The 16,930-nt window shown below is 35.2% G+C and overlaps 1 long non-coding RNA gene across 1 annotated transcript; it reads left to right on the top strand.

Moving 5' to 3' along the window:
* The first annotated feature begins 1,741 nt into the window (after window positions 1-1,741).
* On the top strand, window positions 1,742-16,611 carry LOC119697828. Its single transcript, XR_005255956.1, has 3 exons — window positions 1,742-1,790; window positions 14,975-15,036; window positions 16,535-16,611. It is a non-coding gene; the product is annotated as an uncharacterized LOC119697828 (long non-coding RNA).
* The last annotated feature ends 319 nt before the right edge of the window (window positions 16,612-16,930 follow it).

Raw genomic sequence — 16,930 nt, 5'->3', positions numbered from 1 at the left:
CAGGAAATGGTTCAAGACTACTTTTTCATGATTTTGACAACTGATATTAACATTGATGTATAGATAACATTGCAACATAATTTAACTTTAAGAAAAAAACACATTCATTTTGCAGTGCTTCCTGGTATTCTACTTTGTGGACATAATAATTTTGGAAATTTCAGGACAGGTACTATACTAAGAAGTTAATTTTCCTCATCATTAACATTTTTGGATGCCATAACTCCATTACTTTAAAGGACTTTTAGCAACAGAAAACTAGAATGAACAGCCCTCACATGGAGAAAGCAAAAGTTAATCTTTAAAAACATAAATCACATTGTTGTGCTGTTGAAACATCAAGATGTTTTACATACAGGTTATCATATATGGCATGATATGTAGCAATATCATGCATGCTTAACATAAAAGCGTCCTCCCTTTTCATGTAAGATCAGCTTAATTATGATGAATAAAGTCAACACAGTTAGTGTCTGAAGTCTACTGTGAAACATACTGACTTAGATACACCTACTGAAGAGCCCCACTTGCTCTTGGCCTTATGAGTATCTGCCACTCGGCTGCCTTATGACTCATTGCACTCGTGCATCCATTCCTGACACCTGCTTACACTGTCAGGTTATTTACGAGCCTACACAAAGTTTAAACATTATTATGTGCACTTAATTGTACATAAAACCTAATTCTAACAAGAAGGTTTTAGAAAAGAAATTTTTCATTGTCCAAGTGGGACAGACACAGAATTTAATACTGTCCCAGGAAGATTCTGAGGTTAAAGTATGACATTTTTATGCCTAGAAAAGCTATGTAAAGTTATTTTTAGCTCTTTTTATGACTCCCTCTGAGTCTTGTATGGCTTGACTGAAGATAACTAAGGGAGCCTGTATTTTCAAGTGGAAGGGTACAAAATTAGTCCCAATACTGTTTTTGAATTCTCTAACATAATTATTATGATTCAACATTTGAATTGTGATAATCTGCAGAGTCCCTGACCAGGGATTAAGCTGAACACATTTTAAGAAAAAACAGTCTTTCTTCCCCCAATGGCTAAAAAATATTTTGCTTGCATTTAAGATGACCAATATAAATAATTTTTAATTTAGCAGTGTGTTAACAGTGTTATCACTCAGAGTCATATAGATCCTTTTATGGTACCTAATTGAAAAACACAGCTAAAGATGGGAAGCTGCATTTGGTTACTTTTCATTTTCTCAGTGTTCTGTCTTCTTTGCTGTGATGCATTTCATCACATTATGGACAAAAGAGTAGAAAGTCAGGCTTAAAATTTCATGTTACTTCTCCTAACTGGTCATTATGCACTAACTGTGTTGTGGTTTGACATGGTGACCTGCAGTGGGTCTGTTGGAGGAGGCTGGAATTGGCTCTGTTCAGTACCAGGCAGCCTCAAACTCCCCTCACAGCAGTCAAACCCTTGTAATTTCTACTCAATGCAGGTAACAAATTGATGATTTCTTTCTGTAAGTTATCCAAAAGCATGAAATATATATACCATATAACATATGCCATATACCATATACCATATACCATATACCATATTCCACTGGCTTCTTGAAGCATTATTCTGTTGGTCCAGACAGTTTTCTCCTCACCTAGCAGTGCTGTCTGCTCAGTCATCTGTCTGCTTGGTTTTGGTCTCTGGCTATTCATCCTACTTCCCTTTCTCTTGAAGGTATCTTCAGCATCTCTTTGCCTTCAGAAAAGAGAGAAAAACGGTGGAGATTATCAACAAGAACAGAAAAACCATGCACATTATTACAGAATGAAACAAGGTATTAAACTTCCTTGAGCATTGAATTTGGATTGTCTGTTGTATTGGTTGCAGCAGCAAGCATATGGGAAAACAAATTTAAGAAGGGGCAAAGTGTTGTACTGCAGTGAGTTTCTTAAGAGAAAAAAAAAGGGATGAGATATGACCCTGAAAACCTCAAAGTCAGTGAGGGAGGAGAGAAGATACTACAGGCACAGAAGCAGAGGTTCACCTGCAGCCCACGAAGGAGAATTGAGAATCATTAATGTTAGAAAAGAGCTCTAAGATGATCAAGTGTAACCATTAACCCAATGCTGTCAGGTCCAGCATTAAACCATGTCCACAAGCACCATATTTATAAATGCTTAATCACTTCCACAGATGACAATTCCACTACTTCCTTGTGTAGCCTATTTCAATACTTGACCATCTTTTCTGTGAAGAAACTTTTTCCTAATGTCCAGTCTAAACTTACCCTGGCACAACCTCGTTTCTTCAGTCTCGCAGAATCACAGAATCATTAAGGTTAGAAAAGCTCTCCAATATCACTGCGTCCAAACTTTGACCAAACACTACCTCATCAACTACACCATGGCATTAAGTGATACTTCCAGGCATTTCTTGAATACCTTGGGGATGGTGATTCCATTGCATCTCTGGGCAACCCATTCCAATGCTGGACTACACCTTCAGTGAAGAAATTATTCCTGATGACCAACATGAACCTCCCCAGTTCATCTTGAGATTGTGATAAGGTCACCCCTGAGCCTCTTTTGCACCAGGCTGAACTACCCCAGTTCCCTCAGGTGATCCTCACAGGACTTGTACTCCAGACTCTTCACCAGCTTCATTGTCCTTCTCTGGACAAGCTCCAGCACCTCAATGTTGCTGCTCAGAAATGAACACAGGATTGGAGGTCTGGCCTCACCAGTGCAGAGTACAAAGGAATTACAATATGAAGGTTCCAATTGTGAAAAATGGACAAGAATCTTCCAATTAAATTGTATTCAGAATTTCCTATTACTTTTTTTTTTTTTTTTTTTTTGAAAAGGAGTACCACAAACATCCTCTGTCTTATTTAAAATGTGGTGATTAAACATTATGGAAATACGCTTACTGCTGTGCACATCTATCAACTATATTTGTCCTTTTTTATGCTTTTACCTTTACTTCCTTTTCAGCTTCATTCAGTTTCATTTAAAGTCTATTCATTTCCTTTTTATTTGATATGTTACTTGATTTCACTTATTCTTTTTAAAGATTTTTTACTTTTGTCTACACACCTTCTCTGTCCTCTCACTCTAGCTCAACTTGTAACCCTGTAGGTTTTGCTTCTTCATTCAATTATTCATCCCTTTCCTTTGCTTTTTCCCCCCCCGTTCCCACCAGCATTTCTCACCTTCTTCTGAACACTTTGTACTTATCCTTTGATCCTTTTACTACAAATATCTTGACTGCCTTTCTATTTTTCTACTTTTTCTGTTCCTTCTCACCTCTGTTCGCAATTGCATCACCATCTTTTCACTTGTCCCATCTTATAATTCTGTCTTCTCATTTTCTTTCTTTTTTTTAATAATTCATTTTGTGTAGCCAAGAATTGATGACATGAAAAGATTAAAGTTGAAGTGCATTGGATTTTAGGAGGCTTTTTGCAACCATCTGCTTTTCTGATAATTAATATGAAACTCTTTCCATCAGCCTTCCCAGTTCTATTTCATATCTGAATTTAGTCTTTCTGTGGACTGGGTGAAAAGTAATTTAGACGTCTCTCTTCCTTTTTCACAACTAAAAGGGAGGGAGGGTGGGAGGGTGGGAAGGAAAAAAAGGATAGTGCCAGAAGCTTCATAGTCTTATTTCAATGTAAGGAATTATTACTATTAACCTGGCAGAATTTAGGTATCCATGATGAAAGTAAAGTAAATCTCTCACCTCACAATATAAATTTCCTTCTTTTTACAGTTTCATATTTTTTGAGAAAAATACATTTGATAGAGTACCATATGGACTGCCCTGTTCTTGTGTTCTTTTATTCACTTTTAGTAGGTGCTAGCTAATCTTTTTTGTGGATGTAAAATAAACAAGAGTTGCTTAGGGAGCAGTTCTGGAGGGCGAACATTTGGGGTTTTTCCTACATGTATGTGTGCACGCCTTTAAGAGGGTCAAATGAAGAGAAATACATAGGAAGAGCAGAAAGACAGAAAAGGGTAAGACTTATATGAAACTGTTTCCCTAATACATAGGTTATAACATAGTCTATACACTATTATAGAAAATTTTATTATCTGTAATTTGCTCCAATCCCCCATGCCAACTATAATCAAGTTTTATTTTATATTATAAAATATATAATCAAGTATATATTGTGTATATATATCATTATCATCCAAATTGATGGTAAGAATGGAGTTATGCAACTTGAAGTGGTTGATGATCTGCCTTATGGATTGTGCATTAGTAGCTATGAAATACTGTAGAGGATACCATGTGTAGAACTGAACAGCCAAAATAAAAATACTTAATTTCAAATAGTAATTAAACAGACTTTTTATTGGAACTTGCTTATGATTACTTAAAAGTTCCTTGTTTGCTTGTCATTGCTTTAACTTCCAGCTGTCTGATTTCTATATAAAATAGTAATTGCCAGTAATAGTGCCCCAGAACAAGGTGGTTTAAAATATCAAAACAGACTGAAGGGAAATCACATCAGGCATGGTCTAGGAAAGGATCTTATAGTTGGATATCCAACTGTCCCTGAGAAACAGAGGCTATTTTCTCCGTTGCCTTGATGCTTCTGTAGTTCCTTGCTTCCCAAGTATGCAAAAGCTATAAAATACATAACAAAGCTCTATGGCTTTCTGGGCATCACTTTAATGGGAATGCATATGAATTGCATATAGGAAAGATTTAAAAAAAGAAAATCCCAGATGGATAGACAAATAACTTAATATGATTACATAGACTCTAACCCTAGAAAACTAACCTAAAACTTCCAAAGAACTAGGAGCTGTATTATTTTCTGCCTTTTATTCTGAACACTTCTGTGATACAGTGACAAGAAGGAGTAAAAACCTAATAAATCGAAAAAAGCAGCATTCTGAATTAACTTTACACCCCCTTTGCCTAAATTAAAATGAAATAAGCTGTGAACAGGGATGGAAAAGACTTTATTACTTTACTCCTTTTCATATTTTTTGTAAAGAAGAAACAATGAAATCATAAGTTACATAACCATTTACAGAAACTACAAGTGACCCAATGGTTAAGTAAATGTGGTAGATCCCCCATATTACTGCTTTATAAAAGTCAAACCAATAGCAATAATAATGTGATATGATATTAAAAAGTAGCAGGGATTAGTTCCCTTAGACTTTTCGTGTGTTCTGGTGCACTTGGCTTTTCATTTTCTTGCACTTTACTGCAGGGCTATTTGTCCTTGAAAGCATTTTTTCTGAATATAAAGGACGTCCTTATCTAATCAACACTAGACTTGGAAATTTTCCAAAATGAGTGTTGCTTGCAGCACACTTGAGAGCAAATTTCCTTACTACACTATTTTGACTCTGGTATATTACTGGTAGTGTTGTGGGAAAAAAAATGGTTTATAGACTACACAGAGCACCCAAAAAGTGGAGGTCCTTACAAACTCCTCTACTACACCCCAATACTGGATTCAAGAATAATTTCACTTGGAATTGTCCTAACAGATATTCACAGCACCCTGTATTGTAATTGAATTTACCATAATTACTCTTTCTGGCTATACTTCAGTCATTACTTGCCCAGCTCACTTTGCCACCTACTTCCTGAAATCAGAACAGCCAAGAGTAAAATTGGGGAATAAGCAGTGGTGTTGCTGGAACTGATATTCTCATTGATGCATCTAGGCCAAACCAACGGGTTTTACAAACCCAGGCAACATTTCTGTGGTTGCAAATTCCATGCAATTGTGGGATTAACTTTTTAGTCCTGTCCTTGAACTGCAGTGCTAGCACACCCTGTGAGGAAGGTGAATCACTGTCAGATTCACATGGGTCGTTCAGAAGTCCAATGCTTTCAGTCTCTGTGCATTGACCAACCTCTTCTCTGAGAACACATTAGAAAAAGTAGTTCAGAGCATTCAAGGTATTTGTACCATGTTGGGATTGCACTGTGTTCCCTTGCAGAACCTTGTTAAACCCTTCCTACTCTTTCTGACCCATTTCTCAATACATCATCTCCAGCTTCACCCCAGCTGTGCCTGAACACCAGCAACTGACGCATACATGGTGTCGATCCAATATTTTGGAACAACTGATCATTTATTACTTTTTCTTACACGAAGCACTCCTTAAAAAAAAAAAAAAAACAAACAAAAAAACCCCCCAAAAACCCAGAACTACTACTTTTTAGGCTCCTGCAATCTGCAATTAACAAACAAGCATTTCCCTGGAGGTTGCGAGCGGAAAAAATTATGAGGAAGCTCCCTAACTGGTACCTATATCACTACCTGCTCTCCTACTCATTTCTTTTTCTTGAGAGGCAAGCCTTCCCAAGACAAAACCAGAAAACACTTATTGTCCAAATATTAAAATCTTTACTTGTAACTGCTGAGGTTCAACCCCAGAGAGCAACTCTGCATCACACTCACAGCCACTCACTCTCTCTCTCTCTCTCTCTCTCTCTCTCTCTCTCTCTCATTCTCACTCCACCCATGGTGAGATGAGGAAGACAATCAGAAAAATGGAAAAACTTGTGGGTTGAGATATGAACATTTTGATAATTTAGGTAAAATATAATAACAATAACAATAACAATAATTGTGATGATAGTGAGAATTGTAATGAAAAGAAAAAACAAAAGAGAGAGAAATAAAAGCCAAGATAAACAAGCGATGCAAATAGAAAACAATTGTTGACCACCAACAAATTGATGTCCAGATTGTTGTGGAACAGCAGCCCCACAACAAGTTTTCCCTGGTTTTTATGCTGAGCAGGCAATATTGTTATGGAATATTCCTTAGGCCTTTTTGGTTCAGCTATCATGGCTGTGTCCCCTTCCAGTTTCTTGTGCACTTCCAGCCCTCCTGCTAGCAGGGCAGAGTGAGAAGCTGTAACGTCCTTGATTTAGGGCAGGCACAGCTCAACCACAACTAAAATATCAATGGGTTATCAACATAATTCTCATCCTAAATACAAAATAGTGCAATACCAGCTTCTAGGAAGAAAATTAACAACCCCAGACAAAACCAGGGCAGTATTATAGGCATCATGCATGAGGATAGCTCATAAATTGTTGTATTCCTGGCAAATTCCCATCACATGTTTGCCTTGTAAAGGTAGTCCCCCAGGGTGGTCTGACAGATCAGAATCAGGGGAAACAGAAACAGAAATTGTTTCAGGAATAAGCAACTTATTTTTTAGGTAGAGAAGTTATTATTTCAGTAGGTCTTTTGCAGGTTCTTTCTGGAAATAATTCTTACAATATTTTTTCTTTTTTATTTTAGAAATACTTGCTTTCATCATTTGTTGTTGTTTTTGAAAGAAAAATTCAGGCTGGTCAAATAAATTGATATTTTCTAGAAAAAAAATTTGATGTCATCATTTGATTTCATTCAGAAACATAGGTGTGAGAAATTCTCTTGAAAATTAATTCAAAATTTAAATTATATTCTTACAGAAGACTGTTCTGAGATGTATTATTAATTTATGCCCAGTTTAGTCCCTAATTACCTTTAGTACCCTTACATGTGTCTACAGAAATTTTGGAATTACTGTTGATTTTAATGCTTTATTTGGATTATTATCATATGGAAATATCTGCATTGTTCCAGAAATGCATAGTCTAATTTTTTGTTACTGTTCATCCCACAGCACTTTTCTTTTGCTCCTAGTATGTAGGAGCAAAAGCAAAATATATTAAGTTTCCTAGCATTATATTATAATTCCTAGGTATTTTGGAGAGAAAAGTAAACATACTGAATTCCAGTCTTACTGATTGTGGGGAAAAAAACCTATAAAATATACTTTCCACAACCAATTTCTCAATAACCCCAGTCAACACCTTTCAAAAATTTAATCTGGAGACACAGCTATGCTCAAAATATTGCTACAGTTCAAAGTGAAAATGCAGCTTAAATAGAACCATGAATTTTTGTTATCTGCTTTATTATTTTAGAGGCATACTATACCAAACTGTCTCATTAATATAGAAAATAAATTATTATACAAAATAATTTTTCATCATTATTATCTTTTTTTCCTGTGTTATGCTTATCTTTTCTCTGGATCCTAAAGCTGGCTCTCTAGCCTGCCTCAAGCAGGGTGTGTTTGCTGACAAATTTACCCCACTTTGAGGTTTCCCCTCAAAGTGCTGTAATATGATGTTCTCAAGGATGGATAAGGGCTTGTTTCGTCCTCTTCAGTGGTAGCATTATCTTGGATTTATTTCCACATTTAATTTTGTATCACTCTCAATCCTTCTCATTCATTCTTAGCTGAAGTTTAGAAGCTGTTCAACAGCCTCTTCCAGCCTCATTCGCCCCAAAAGTCGCTTGGGTTTTGCACAGTGACGATTTTATGTGTGAGATCTTTATCAAAAGTGTTCCAAGGGCTTCTCTGACAGACCTTCACTGACCATTTTGAAAATGCACACAAACTTGCAGAACACATTTATTTTGGCAATGGAAACCAATTCTAATACTCAGATATCAGCAGACATACAGGATGCACTTCCAGGTGTCAGATTGCATTAAAAACCATTATTATAGAAAACTTATATTGAACTCTTTATACTGTCAGTAATGGGGAGTAATATTTCCTTTCTTTGTCCTTCTAATTTTCAAACCAATTATTTGCCCAGCACCAAGAGGGAATGTTGGATACAAGCCATTTCTTTCTTGTAATGGTCATGAGTCAGCAATATGGCTGATCTTTTTCCATCACCCATGTTAAATTATGCCATGGTTTCCAACATCTTTCCCAGCTTCTGGGAACTGCTAAGATTGCTCCAAGTCTTTTTCACAATGATTGTTCTTTATATAGGGTAGGCTATGTGGTGACAGCAAGAAGACTGAAAGCATGTCCTGAATATCTGTGCTCATTTTTTAAAAGAAGATTTTTAGGCTTCTCAGATGCATGAAAATTTGACCAAAACTGTAGACTTTAGATTCTTTGTCTTAAAATTCAAAGAAAAACTTAAATGGCTAATGGTTGTCATGCAGGAGAAAATATGTAACAAAATTAATAATTTGTACAAATACGTGGTTTTCCCCTCATAAAATATGTTACTGTGTTCTAAGTTAAATTAACCACCCCATTCACTTTGAGACAATAATACAATGACTGTAGACTGTCAGAATTTGTTTAGGCATTGCCTTCAGCCAATATCCAGAGTTTTGAGTGATATAATGTGTGCTGTTTGTGGTGTGAATGTTAGTATTCAGCTAGAGAAATCTTGGTTGATCAGACATGCAGATACCTTGCAAATTTTGGTAACAAATGATTTTCTTATGTTGTTTTCCCAGTGCATGTTCTGACTGCTCCAGCTTGGTTGCAAGGTTTAGTTTTAAACAAGAAGTAAGAGTCTCTCTAGTAATTTGCTACACTCCATAACACATTGTTTGGCATCTGTTACCTTCCCACATTATTAAAGCAGGTTGTTGTACATTACCCCAGCTTAAATAAATATGTCACATTACAAAGAAAAATGTGTACTTAGATTGAAACAGTAAAGCTATGTTTGCTATAGAATTACAAAATATAGTCCTAAAGTGTTGTGGGAAAAAAGCATCCACATAGTGGGGCCACTCTAGGGATGAATACAAGTCTTTCCTTACATTATCATCATCACGTGAAAGTAATGAAGGCACTCTTGAGGGACCTCGTTGGAAGTGATATTTTTTCGCTCAGTGCTAGTGTGAGGAACTTGAAAACTGCATTATAAAACAGATACTCAACCCTTTCATATACATTTCGGGTTAAAGCAATCCAATAAGCAGGAACAGCTGTGACTTTCATCACATTAGGAATAAACCCTTCCATTATACCCTGCTGAATGCAGAGGCAGAATGCAATAACTAAACACCAAAAGGCAAGAGGCAATCAGTGGGATATTTATTTCCTTTTATTGTTACATTACATGCTGATTTCTCTTCAAGTAATGTTCATTTGTTAAAAATCATTATTAACTTAGAAGCAGATGAGATTCATCAGCAAAATTCAGTGAGTATTTTAAGACATTTAAAGGTTAATGTCTTATTCTTCAAGAGATTTTTGAAATCTATCTTGTCTTTTAGTACTTCACACATTAATTTAGTAATTTTCCATACGCAAATTTGTATTTTGTCAGTTACAATACATAAGCAGAAAAATCGCTTTTCTATAATAAGTTCTGCAGCATTCCTAATCTCCACAAACCTTTCCTTCCAAAATTATACAAAGGGAAGTGAAGTATATACCTGTACAAAGACCAAATAAGGAAATATTTTAATTTGTAGAGATATGAAAGACTTGCTACACTTATTGATAATTTTTGCATAAGTAAAAATTCTATTTTGAGGGCCATAGTATATAAGTGACAAAATTTCTCTGTGTAAAACAGAAAAAAAAATTAAAATATCTTTGAGATAACATAATGGAAGCTGAGTTTGTGGGGATGACAGAAAATTAAAAAGAAAAAAGTGGTACTTGGAGGAAGCTATATTTTATAACTCACCACATTTACCAACTTGTATTGCATTTTTTTTCCAGTACAGACCTCTAAAATACTTGGCTTCTATAACTGCACATATGTGAAGACTTGAAAATTAGGAGAGGAAGGGATAGCGACATAGTCAGAGGCATTCATCCCAACCAGCTTTAGATTGCTGTATCTGACTAAGTTATCTTGGGGTTTGATACAAATATGTTTTCTTCATAAATCTGTCTTCAATGTAATAGTAATATTAAAGTTTGATACCTCAGGGTTGAACTCATTCTAAAGCATTTGAAGATGTCCTAATTAGGTGACCCAAACTGAATACTAGAGCAGTTACTTCTTTCCATTTATGGTAACTGAGCCCATGAAATCTCATTTCCGTAAATGCCAGGAAGAGATTTTCTTATGTAGTCCTTTATGTCTCAGTGTAAATTTCAAAGTAGACGTTGTACTGGAGAGAGAGATTAGAATGATAAGAAATCACACAAATGGATAAAATTGGCTCCAAAATACAAATAAATGCCATTTCAGAACTTTTACATGAATTAGGCCCATTCTGTTACTCAACAGAATTTAAATATTAAGTAACATGATGGACAAAATTATTTCTGGAAGTTATTACATGTTTTTTTATGAGTTTTATACCTTGCAGAATAATTGATGATGCTTATTTCAAATATATGAATTAACAATAAAAGCTCAAAGTGGCTTAACTATCGATATATGGCAATGGCTTAGAAATAAGCAGAAGATCCATCAACTAAAAAAGGTTCATGACATTTTCTCAGGCTTCACAGACTTTTGACAAGCTGCTGAAGGTGTCTGATCTATGACGGGTCTGCAAGACAAACTCTGGGCAGCTGTGCCAGGAGAAACAAATCAACAGAGTTTATGTTGTGAAAACTCTGGGAAGACTGGTTCTGACAAGGGTGGGCTGAGTAATAGGTGTTTCAAGGAACAGAAGCCAGTGATGTCTGAAAAAAGGAGAAGAGACTATAGCAGAGCACGTAATGGGAGCACACGTGCTTGGGTGAGAGTCACTGAATATGGTTTCAAACAGCTGAAGTATGCATGCCTGCTACTGAGCAAGAATTTCTTCCAGTGTGCTGAGCAAAAAATATTTTTAGGGAATATTTTTACCAGATCTACCTTAGAATGAAATTAATTGCTCCCTGCACTTAACTGTGAAGCAGGTCTGGCATGAGTAATTAGTATATATATGCCTTTCTTATACCTGTTTAAATTTGGCAACATTTTGGTCCAAGCCGTCATTTTCCTTGTTTACTAAAGTATGAAGAAAGAATATCTATGAGCATAACAAGACCAAGAAGACATATTTGAAGTAAACTTTACCCATGTATGATTTAGCAAGTCTTGTACATCAAAGAACATAACGTCCTCAGAAGATGTCCTTCAAAAATATTTATAGAGTACATAAATTTCACATATCAGCATGGCTGATGTCCAGACAGTTTTCTGATACTATTTTCAAAAACTTGGTATGTACAGACTTCATTATCCTCCAGATCTTGTTTCTTTCACTAACTTTTAGTTCTTCAAGTAAAATAAATAGTTGTCCTTTGTCCAATTCCTTGGATACTTGGCCTGCTTGAAGATTTGTATCTCTTTACTTTACATTTATCTTTCCATGTCCTTCTGGATTTGTGCTGACAGATGAATTACTTGCTTCAGTACTTAATGAAATTGTGAACTATATCAATCATAGTGTGTAGTTCCCTTGTGTTCTTAGAGCTTTATGTCATTCATGTACAGTAGCTATTTAATTGTCAATTTCCCATTAGTCTTAGCCCATCTTCAGAGTACTTCCAATTTTTACAGAGAGGAGAGAGTTAAACACTAAGTGTAACACACACACACACACACGCACACACGCAAAAATCATGTAAAATATTCTAAACTACTTTAATAAGTTTTTCAGTAAGACTGATTACTTTTAGTGATTTTGTTGTTGTTCAAAAATTACTTTTTTAAGTATATGAAAATAAGGAAACATCTAGGATTTCTAGAATAAAATTCAGAAATGGTTGAAAATGGATTGGGGAAAGGCTTTGGGGTATTGGTGGATGTGAGACTCCACATGAGACAGCAGTATGTGTTCAAAGCCTAGGAAGACAAACATGTTCTGGGCTGCATAAAAAGGAGTGCACTCAGCAGAGTGAGGGAGGTGGAACCAGCTTGTGTCCAACTCAAATTCCAAGCTCTAAAAAGACATGGACCTGTTGGAGCACGTAAAGAAGAGAGCAATGAATATGATTATAGGGCTGGAACCTCTTTTATGAAGACAGAGTGAGAGAGTTGGGACTATTTAGCCTGAAAAGGAGGATCCAGGGAGGCATAATAACAGCTTTCTAGTACCTAAGGGGGCCCATAAAAAAAGCTGGAGAGATTTCTAAGGGATGTCTCACAGAGTAGGAGAGAGCAGCAAAGCCGTACAGCTGGAATGTCCTCTTTCTTGTAAATTTCTTCAGTAAGGTTGAAGCAACATAAGACTTTTCATTAAACACTACCGCTCTGAAGTAAATTGAGTGAGACACAGAAAAAAAGAATGATGAATGCCTTTTTACTGAAGAAGATATTTGAAATGGAAAAACTCTTTGTCCTTTCTACTCTTCAGTCACCAAAAGTCTGTTGTAGCATCACAGGACTCTCATGCTAGAAACAGCTGTCTTCCAACAGATGTGACCAACCCCAGCATTTTAAGTCTTCACTGATCCAAAGGAAATACACAGATTTATGAAAGATGAGATTTTTCACATGTTAACCATTTCACCCAGGAAATGGTGGAAAATCTAGCAAATTGTAATACACATGACAACTGCTCAGAATATTATTTTTACTATGAATGTCTATGTAGAAGTTTATTCAAACTACTTTTAGTTTTCCAAGGAGTTTTCCTCTTCAAGCCTCTGTATGAAAAGCATGAAACAAACTGTTAATGGCATATCTATGACAGGGTCTTAAGATTCTTCTCCAGACTCCATAATTCAACTGACAAAACTACTCTTACTTCTGTGTAGACAGTATTGGGAACTATGAAGGATCAGATGAGAGTGTACTGTGTATTAAAAATCAGACATTTTTTTTTTCCTGATATAAAAATGGTGCATCAAGTTCAAGAGTATATTTAACACGTAGAAACTAATTCAGTTAGGTAATAAGAAAATAATGAATCTCTTGATACTTTCAAGCCAGTTTCCATGATGGAGGAAGGGAAACAGCTATATAGAGGCTGTTATTCACCATTCTTGCATATAGAAGTAGTGGAATACTTTAGATGTAAATAATCTTGCTAAACTCAGGCACCTACAACATAGATATCTAGAGCTAGGCTAGACCTTTTAAGGGGGTGTCTTCAAGATTATTGGAACAACATAGGTACTCATAATGGGCAGTTCATATATTCTAATTTAGAACACTATTCAGGCTGAACACTGCTCCAAAAATGCTTGACTTTTCTCCACTAATTACAAAAAGAGATGACACCTTGAAATATGTACTAAGGCTGGGTTATTTTTGAAAAAGACAGAATGTTCCCAATCTTGAGTTAAAAAATTTTCTTTGGGATAAAGAAATGCATAGTTCATAAATGAGGTTCCACTTTACTGTCAGTAACTAAGGGGTAAAAAAATCACAAATGGTCATTCAAACTCATTGGTTAAAAACAAATTCAATACATTTAATTTCAGGTAGAAATTAAAGCAGAAGTAACTATAGCTAATTAAAGTATGCACAAAAGAAATCACATACTGAACTTTACAGTAACTTCATCCAGCTTACATTTCAATCTTTTAAATGATACACTGAGGTATTTTTCAGAATAATTAAAGCACAACATCAGACTTGCTCTTCAGCCAGAACAGATTTTATTATGTCAGTCTAGGAAGTTGGCTAGAAAGGTCTAGACTAATTCTATTAATATTCATAATTTACATTCTTACTCTCTCTTACTATTTATAATTTTTTTTTAATTCCTGGTTCTCTTGTAAGGATAGCCAGTTAGCAATCTCTCTGTAGATTATTGAGCAAATGCTTCTCAGTTTCAGCTGAGGTATTTCTTTCTTTTTCTTATGACTGGATTGAAATTTTTACATACATGTCATTAAATTGGAGGGAGGAAACACTATTTCTTCCCATTTTTGGTATTTGACATAATGTCAGAGGCTTACCATAAAAATAAAAAAATGGCTATCTATCATCAACCTTTTCTCAGAAGTACTTATTCCAGGTTTCATCTAAAGACAATCATGCCACAGAAATATTCTCCTTGTTACTGTTCAGAGGCTGCTCTGAACGTAAATGTAAACAAACACTTTTTCTTTGATTTTACACTTCATGTAGAGCAGAACTGCAACATTCCTGTGGAGAGGAATTGATTGGCTTGCCTCTGAAGAATAGCATGCATCTAGCAGCACCTCTCTGTCTGTCAGTTTAACTGTGTATGTTTAACTGTCTGTTCTCAAGACATCCATCTGGGTGACTTTCCATAAATATTCCATCCTTTCCTATACCTAGATTTGACTCATCCCAGTTAACATCAGCTGAATGGACTTATATACCAGAAGATTTCATCCAAAGTGAGTAATACTCCCAGAAGTTGTCCCTGAACCATCCAAGCCCTTTATAAATGTGAACAAGATTTCTTCTCTTGTGAACTGTTGCTTTATTTAGATACAGTGTCAGAATCCATATCATCTGAGTCTCTCCATTTAAAGTTGTATGATGATTCTTAGCATTCCTTGAAAAAAATTCTAGCTTTGCTTGGAAAATAGGGATCCCAAATATCTGATGTTGTGGAGAAAAAAAGCAAGATTCTTTATTTTCTAAAATAGCCCTTGTTGTAGCTGGAATTAAAGAAAATGTTTATTAAGCTCCAGACATATGGCACAGATTAGAAAACTACTAGGAGGGAGCTCCAATTGGTAGGTTAATATTCTAGCATGATAGATTAATCAATGTAAACCACATAGCTCAGTTGAAACCGCTGTTCCAAATTGCCAATTTCATCTTCATCCAACAGAGAAAATGCCAACCTTTGTCTCTGCTGTAAAATCTTCTTGTTATAACAATGAAGCAACTCCAGAGTTACTGTTATTGTGAAACATCTGGTAACTACAAGATGTAGCTCCTGTGAGATAATCACATACCTGTAAAATTAGTAGAACTTACTGAACTTTGTTGTATTTCATGTTTTGTAATACCCCTGAGTGTAGTAGGCTCATAATTCTGTAATCACTTTACCTCTGCACCAGAAATGAAACCACAGATGTTACACTTTTCTATAATGGCCACCGCTTAACATAAATAAATGATCAGAATAACAGTATTGTTCATATATAAAATATGTACACCATAATAAATATCACGGGACTAAAAGTTGCTGGAAACACACTAAAATAGGTGCAGAAGGCCTCATTACAGACCTCATTAAAAATAGATCAAGAGACAGAAAAGTTATGGTGAAATTTGTTCTTTTTTTTAATGCTATTATTTTTTTCTGTTAGAACATTTTCTTCTCAAAACAATAATGTGGTTTGGAACAACTTTGTATCTGTTGGATGAGTTTTTTGGATCTTTTGGAAAAGACTTTTTCTTCAGCAACTTAGGAAAAAAAAGAAAAGAAAGTTAAAAAATTGCGTTTTGATAACACAGCTAAAAGAAACATGGGTCACTAACTAAAACAGATTCACCTAAATAAAATGAAAAAAAAGAGGGAAATAATTTTTTCTCTTTTGCTTTTCTTTTGTTTTTCCATTATTTTTAAAACTAACTAAAAATTAAAACGGATTTATTTTGACAAAACCATCTCATCAGATTGAAAAGAATTGACAAAAGAATTTAAATAGTTCAATAGATCAATAGATCAATAACTTTTGATCACTGACCACTATGTACCTTCTCATCTATTCTAAAGAACTTCTAGAAAAATTATTGAGTCATGGAACATCAGATTTTGCAAAGAAATAAACTGGTGCTGCAAACATATATAATAATTCACTTATCAGGAAAAATGTATTTTTAGATACCTATCACTTTATCTTAAGAATAAGAAAGTTGGATTTCTTTATTTCTTAGAAAAGAAGCATGACTGCAAATGAAGAATAAATGACAATTTTGGATGCAATTGTACAGGAATGACTGGCAATACTAAGGTAAAGCAGAGGTATTCTTGGCAGGAAATGTTGAATATCTCAAGGGCAGTTTATCCGGGGATAGTCCTGCACCATCACTTACCACTTCTAATGCATATTTCAGAAAACACAAAATGTATCAAAAGGACTTACACCTTATTCTTGCAAAATCCATCATACTGAACCATATGATAATAGAATCAGATATTTTTAAGCAATGTTGACAAAAATGGCACATTCTTATGTTAAAAAACCAGCTAACATGGGTCTATTGTAATACCACCTCATGGCCCGTGCTGCTTTTCTTTATCCTGAAATTTACAGAGACACTTCCCCTCTT

This window comes from Motacilla alba, chromosome 1 (genome assembly GCF_015832195.1).
Source record: "Motacilla alba alba isolate MOTALB_02 chromosome 1, Motacilla_alba_V1.0_pri, whole genome shotgun sequence".
Taxonomy (NCBI): domain Eukaryota; kingdom Metazoa; phylum Chordata; class Aves; order Passeriformes; family Motacillidae; genus Motacilla; species Motacilla alba.
The sequence above is the reverse complement of the archived record's forward strand: the minus strand, read 5'-3'. Positions and strand labels throughout refer to the sequence as shown.